The 7,680-nt window shown below is 41.7% G+C and overlaps 1 long non-coding RNA gene across 1 annotated transcript; it reads right to left on the bottom strand.

Annotated features, from left to right (window-relative positions):
• Positions 1-5,918: 5,918 nt before the first annotated feature.
• Positions 5,919-6,525, bottom strand: LOC148358045 (uncharacterized). Its single transcript, XR_015851475.1, has 3 exons — positions 6,387-6,525; positions 6,147-6,245; positions 5,919-6,058 (listed from the first exon to the last, which is right to left on the bottom strand). It is a non-coding gene; the product is annotated as an uncharacterized LOC148358045 (long non-coding RNA).
• Between the last annotated feature and the right edge of the window lie 1,155 nt (positions 6,526-7,680).

Here is a 7,680-nt window from a genome sequence, read left to right as displayed (position 1 = left end):
AATACAAACGCTGCCCTACTTACGAACAAGATAGATTCCGGATGATCGTTTGTAAGTTGAATTTGTTGGTAAGTTGCTTCAGTGCTATATTTTGTATGTTTAAGGTTTATATAAGTATGTTTAAGACTTGTATAAGTAACCTGTATTGTTTTGTACTAAAAAATAGACATTTCATAAAAAGATCTGCTCTATAAAGATAAAGTGACGTTTAACTTACTTTTGCAAGATGAGCTTCAAGAATTAGGCGACTTCCTTCTCCGTGGTAAAAAGTGCCCGGAAAAAAAGCAATCTAACTACTTTCTCAACCGCATCAGCTTTCTTATTCCACTTTCATTTCAAAAGAAACGGCTCGCCTCTTCTTTAAACTTTAGAGCAACTGTATTAAGTGGATGCACGAAATATTAAACAATAAAAATGTCAAAGTTCTTAGCGCGCTGGAAATACAGTATAGAATGTTTACACACGAACTAGGAAGAGGAAACCGGATTTCTTCTTTGGGGTGGATGCTGGTTCACCTGTCATAGGGCCACACGCCGGTTGCGGCGGAAAAAAGCACGACAGTAATGTCCTGTATTCGGAAAAAGCTGCACACAATACAAAATCTAACTAACACCAATGTCCGGATACTTTTCGACATCCAGAAAAAAATGTTCGTATTTACCGTTTTTGTTGAGTGGTCGTAAGTAGAGTTGTGTCTTTATCACTCTTTCGATACACAGTCTACTGCACGTGTTCATGGTTGTGGTGGCCCTGAGGAAGTACCCGTCTCTGAGCCTGTTAGTCCTAGTTTTAAGGGACCAGCAACACTTACAAGAAGGAAGCAGGTCAAAGTTGTGGCCCGGGTGAGAGGAGTACATTGTAATGTTGTCTCTGCTACGGTATCACAAGTCAGCAATGTCCACCAGACTGGGCAGAGAGCAGCCAATAATTGTCTATGCAATGTTGATGACTATGTATGCTTTTTCTGTCTGCTGTTGGACCATCCACACATATGTACAGTACATTCTTTTCAACAATTATTGACCAATTCAAAGGGTAAAAATGCAATTTTAAAGTGCTTGACGGCCTGAGGCACGTGACAAGTATGCTTTCTGACAAATTCTTCATCCTGTGGCATGACAGAAACAAGTCACACAGCCACTGATTGAAGTCCCTGGAGTGTTGCTCTCAAATCAGCTCCTGAGTTGATTAAATCCAAGTGCTGCTGACTGACATTTACAGGCAACCTTCATCAATTGTTTAACATCTACAAACAGCCGATTAAACATTCAGAGGCATTGCCTTCTGGGTTGCAAGCTTTTCTCCGTAGAATATTAATTTCAGATCTTTTTCTTTTTGATGCATATGGGATTGACTGCAACTTGTTTCCAGAATTACCTTGGACGTAGTAAAGATTCATTCATTCATTCATTATCTGCACCGCTTAGGATCGCGGGGATGCCGGGGCCCATCCCAGCTGTCTTCGGGCAGTGGGCAGGGGACATCCTGAACTGGTTGCCAGTCAGTCGCAGGGCACACAGAGACAGACAACTCACTCACTCAGTCACACCTAGGGAAAATTCGTACCAGCCAATTAAACTGACATGCATGTTTATGGAATGTGGAAGGAAACCGGAGTGCGCGGAGGAAACCCACACCGGCACAGGGAGAACATGCAAACTCCACACAGGAAGGTTCGATCTCATGACCTCAGAACCGTGCCGCACATGCGCTAACCAAATTGTAATAACATGGTAAACAAGTTACTTTAGAAATGTATATCAAATTGGTAGCCGTCCCCTAATCTGTAAGAAAAAAGTAGCTCTCAGCTTCAAAAAGGTTGGCAACCCCTGATCTAGAGGGAACGAACATGATTGTCCGCAATCTTGCTGCTAAGGGTGCCCCCTAAAAATGATGAACCCTTTGAAAGATTGTGGGGGAAGAAAGGAGTAACTTTTAGTCTACGTAGTTTGTATTCTTCTGTGTGCTATGTAGAACTCGTTTTCGGTTGGAATACACAACAGACCAGCATCTAGTAATTTAACATTTCACATTTTCCCTTTAACATTTTTTAATTTGATCTCTCATCAGCCATTACACTTGCAAAACAGACAAACTCCTAACCGATCGTTTGAATTCCTGCATATACTTAATACGTATGTCAAGTCATGTGTATTTGTATAGCCCTGAATCACAAGACGCCTTAGAGCTGTACTGCCTACACACTTTTATCACACCATCCTCTGATCTAAAACCTACAGTAGGGCAAGGAAAAACTAAAAACCTCAGCATGAGGAAAATGAAGAAACCTTGAGAAGGGGCCTCACAAGTGGTCATCCCCCTTCCAGGATGATCAGGGTGCAAACGATTTAGCATTGGGTAACAGTACACAAAACATAGTGAACATCAATAAAGGAAACAATACACAGACATAGTCAACATGAAACATAGGTCATTCATAAGCTATGGAAGATAAGTGTATTTTAAACCCAGGTGTAAACAGTCCCACTGAGGTTGCAGATCTAATCTCAGAGGGCAGAGCATTTGAGGATGCTACTAATCACAAGTACTTCCTCAGACGTTACGATTCCAAGCAATTCCAGTGAGCTGAAGTGAATTGTTTTGACCATTTACCGTCACGTACAATGCAGTAAAGCGTTATGTGACAAGACATCAACCAGGATCCCGGTTAGTACCATTAGTCGCTCCAAATTAAAGAGCCGCGACTGTATGAAGTCATCGGTTTGTTTAGGGGGCCTCAGGCAAGGTAAAATGATCTGACAGGCGACTACAATTAGTTCTTTAGAGGTGGAAACTTTCCTGAAACGATGTTGTGGCTGTGATATCCAAGAAAAGCGCCATTGTTTAGGTATGAAGTCAGGACCGAAGCATCTGACCATAGTTAGTCATGCGTACCGCCTGATGACGACGGCATTTGTACGAGGACACTTTGTCCCACACAGCCCGTCTTTTGTTTTATGATATGATTTTGACAGACAATTGCACTCTGTGATTTTGTTGGGAAAAATAGCGCATGTATCGTGATGAGGATTTGTTTTGTAGTCCGCAGAACAGGCCAGTTTGTCTTGAAACTTAAAATCCGTCACATAAGTTTTTGTTTTGATATCCTGTCAGTGGATTTAATTGTGACTATGCTTTCTTAACTCATGCCAATTAAATTTAGAGAAGAAAATAGCACAGTTAAAGGATGGAAGAATATTGTTTAATCAAGTGAGATGGGTTTTTTCTGTTTCTGAAGTTTTTGCTTTTTGTTTCTAATACCTTGGAAATTTGACAAGCACACACGTTCGTATATCATTTTCATTTCTATCTTGTTTTTATCTTTCGACAAGTTGTTTGGTCTGATTTTGTCCTCAGTTTGTATTCCAATTTGCAAAAGCTTTGGTCACGCAAGGAACAACTCGGTCTTTTGTCCCTTCTTCGTTTTTAATGAAATTCAAGCTGGTGAGTAAGCGGTCCCAGGTTGACAGTATTTGACAGGGATGAATCAGAGGCTTAACAGGGAGTTAGCAGTTATCAATTATCAGGTTGAAAACCTTAAACCTAAAACCGGAAAACCAACTCGGTTAAAAAAGTTGTACAAATTTCTTCAGGGTATAGACAAAACAAATAAAGATTGAACTAAACTTGACGCCAATTACCTCAAATAACCATTAAACATAAGCCAAACTAATATCTGGCCTCAACTCTCAAGAATTTCAAATAATCTGAGCCATCAGTCAACAGTTTTAGTTTCCTCAGACTAAACATGTCAATAAAATCACAAACCAAGAAAAAGTGAAATATTTTTGTGAAGACGTGCTTGACAAACTTTTCTCAAACACCTGACAGGAAATTGAGAACTTTTGTTCACTGTTGTACAGACCCCTGCAGGTCTGTTGTGAATGAAGATTTGAGAGATTTTCCTGGTTCAGTCTTGTAAAAAAATATACACTACATTGTATTCAATGACAATAAAGTATTCTATTGTATTCTAACTGATTTACTGTGCTTTAAACAGACTACATTGTATACTCAGTGAAACTGTAGCAAATGAAAATGGTGTGATATGATTTAATGACTTCTAGTGTACGATTAATTGCCGTGTTTTCCTATCTGATTTGTTAGCCATGTGATTGTGTCAGTAATCATGATAATACATTTTATAACACGTATTCACAAAAATGGGATTTATAATGGATGCTGATGTTGTCATGATTTGCCAATTGCCCTTACCTGCGCTCACTCATTCAGCCCCAGCTGCCAATTGTTCCCTAATTAGTTCTCCTATATAAACACGTCATTCTCGTTCACTCCTTGTCAGTCCATCAGCGAACCTCTGCACATGCAAGGCTCCAGTTCTGTTCCTGGCCTGTTTCTGTTTCCTGCTGGTCCATCCCTGGCTTCCCGGTCGTCTCCGGTTACCTTCCAATCTTCGACCACGCTCTGTTCTCCCGTCCCGGCTGCCTGACTTGCTCCCGATCTCCGAACACGCTTCGTTTGCGAGGGCTTCCTGCTCCTCCTGCCCAGCGAGCACCGGATGGCTGTTGTTGTTTTTCCCCTCGCCTGATTTCCTCGATTCCCCAATAAAGCATTGTGTGAAACGTTTCGCATTTGGTTTCACTGCCTTTTCCGGTCGTGACAGATGTTCAATTTTTCCCAGATATGTTGATGTACATCTTTCTCTCCCATTTGGAAAAAATACAATTGAATGCCTTTTTGACCTTTAAATGACAATCATCTTATAATTTCAGGCCTTAACTTTTTATGCATTTGTGATTCAATCTTATATTTGATGCAACGACGATGCATTGTAAAATAAGTTAATTTCCTTGAGACGATTCTCACCTGGGATTAAGAGACTCTGTTGATGAAAACTACTCACTCAACTACTTATTTAATTACTTTCACTCGTCCACTCACTACTTACTGGCCTACTTACTTCATTACTCACTCACTTGCCTACTCACTCTCTCACCAACTTACTTATTTACTTTTACATGAACTGCGGCCAAAATTCCCAAGAAAATATTTTTGCATGTTTGCTGAGGACAAGCCCCCTACACACGAGAAATGGGAAAGCTCTCCTCTTGTCTTTGCAATACAAACGAGCACGTCTCAAACTGTTCTAGATACCCTTTCTCTAGTGTTGAGTTAACTTTTTGTCAATTTAATATCATATATTCTATTTTGCAGTTGAAACAATGAGAATTTTCATCTAGCTTCCTTTGTGAGGTCTTAAGACAACTAGCAAAGAGTCCAAACCATGAACAAAAACCAAACCTGACATAGTGACAGAAGACAGGATGATAATTTGTTTATATGGGTGATAGAAGAAGCGCCCAAAGTTATTTTGGGGATAGGTCTCTTATAAGTTTTGGCTTCAACCTCTATCCATTATCCGCAACTCTTATCCTCAGTAGGGTCACGGGGGTGCTAAAGCCCACCCCAGCTTTTCTTACGCAGTGGGAGGGGGACACCCTGAACTGGTTGCCAGACAGTCGCATGGCACATAGAGACTGACAACTCACTCGCTCAGTCACACCTAGAGACAATTGACCTGAAATACATGTTTTTGGGATGTGGGAACTGGAGTGCCAGAACGAAACCAACAGGGATAATATGCAAATTCCGCACAAGACTGCTCGTAGCTGGCTTTGATCCTATGGCCTCAAAACTGTTCCGCAGAGGGGCTAACCACTCAGCCGCCGTCATACCTTTTTTGATTTCAGGTGATTTTTTTTTCATTTTCTGAAGAGATGTTTGTTGCAATATGATTGAAAATAAAAAAATACAAAATAAATATAAAATACAAATACAAAGTGGAATGGAAATGGCAATGCAATGGCCCGACCCCGGGTGCTGTCCAAACAGTCTTTATAAAGGGTAAGGATTTTTATTTTAGTCTTTATAAGGGGTCAGTTGTGGGGAGAGTCGGTGCGGGTGTATCCAGTTCCACAACTCCTAGTTGGCGCTAGGGAGGGTGGTGACTGAGGGTCATTGTCTGTCCCCTTTGAACCAGGGACAGAAACAGCCAGGGGCTCTTCTTACCACCAAGACAGGGGATATCTCCTCACTTCTGTGACAGGGTAACAAAAGCGGTTAAGGGACCTTCACTTTGCCACCGTGATAAGGTAACAGAAGCGGCCGAGGGACCTTCTCCTTACCGCTTGTACAGGGTGACAGAAGTGGCCAAAGCACCTATTCCTCCCTGCTGGAACAGGAAGGGGAGGCTTTCTGCTCGGTCCTTTGGCTGTTAGGTCATTCTGTGAAATGTGCGGATGACCACCCATATGCAGGGAAGATGGAATGAAGGCAGGTGTGCTCAACAAAGGATTGTATTAATATAAAAAAAACAGGTCTCATAACAATTTGCAACAGGTCGAAACCAGAAACAAATAACACACCTGACATGGTAACAGAAGACATGCTGGAGGTGGCATGGAATTGGCTATGACCCGACTCAGTCTACCGTCCAAGCATTCCTTAAAAAGGTCAGAGAAATCACAATCATGTCTGGAGAGATTGGGTACAGGTGTGTCCAGTTCCATACCTGGATAGCACCATCTGGGGGAAGGAGGCGAGCCTGACAAGAGGAAAAACAAATGTGAAACCTACAATGAAGAATTCTTTAACTACTAACACTCGTGAGCAACATGTTCACAAACATTCCTTCTTTAAAAACTCATTCCTAAATGTCTCTCTTCAGATAATTGCAAAGCACAGTTGGTGGCACCACACACAAGCGCACACACTGACATACACAACAGCGCGTGCAGCAACAGTGTATCTTTTCAAGCAGTGCTCCTTTTAATTCGTTACTTGCAATTAATTAGCGCTGATTAGCTTCCGGAAAAAAGTGTAAGCATGTAACAACAATAATTATAATTACCGCCATTGCCGTCGCTGTGTCGGTTTAACAATACACGGCCAACATCGACGCTGTCAGGCTTCAGCAACTCTTGACCAGCGTAGCATTCCATTGACAGTGAGCATGTCAACTTGCATAGCTGTGACGAAAAACTCACTCCCTCTTGAAGAATCAATGACTAATAGTTTCCTAAAGTTTGGTTTCAGTTTTTGAATGCATAGCCTAAAAACACAGACATGATTATACGTAATATGTTTTAAAGAGATGGTGTATTCAATACTAATTTGAATAATTTCCCTGAGGTTTTGACTTTTAGAAACCGAATGAAGTGTTCACTTTGTAGGCATTGATATCCTCGTTTGCAGTAGTTTGTGACATTTTTAGAAAAGAACTTTGCCTGCACCCCATTACTTACAATAAAGATGAGAAAAGTCCAAAAAAGCTTCAACTGTCACGACCCAGAATGGAATCTCGGACCCAATTGCGTTCGTTTTAAAGGAATCTTTATTGGATTGAGCTGACAGAGCTGGCCTTGGAAGCCGATGGTTGTCGGTCGCTATAGGCGTCGGACGGAACGGCAGTTCTGTGACAGGTAGGCAGAATCAATACGTCTTAGCGGGCAGGTCGATGGCCAGGGCAGGAGAGTTGATCGTAAACGCGGGGCAGAAACAGGTCGGAACTGAAGGCAGGAATACAAAACAGGAGAGTAGTCTTTGGTACTTGGTAATCTGGCAAAACACACAGGAACACAGACGTACGGTCTGACGTCCTTCTCTGGGCGATGACCGCTTAAGTAAAGAACGTCAGCCAATCAGAGAGCACGCTCCAGC

The sequence above is a fragment of the Urocampus carinirostris genome, chromosome 10 (assembly GCF_059441175.1).
Source record: "Urocampus carinirostris isolate Australia breed hairy pipefish chromosome 10, RoL_Ucar_1.0, whole genome shotgun sequence".
Classification (NCBI taxonomy): domain Eukaryota; kingdom Metazoa; phylum Chordata; class Actinopteri; order Syngnathiformes; family Syngnathidae; genus Urocampus; species Urocampus carinirostris.
This window is presented reverse-complemented; position numbering and strand designations above follow the sequence as displayed.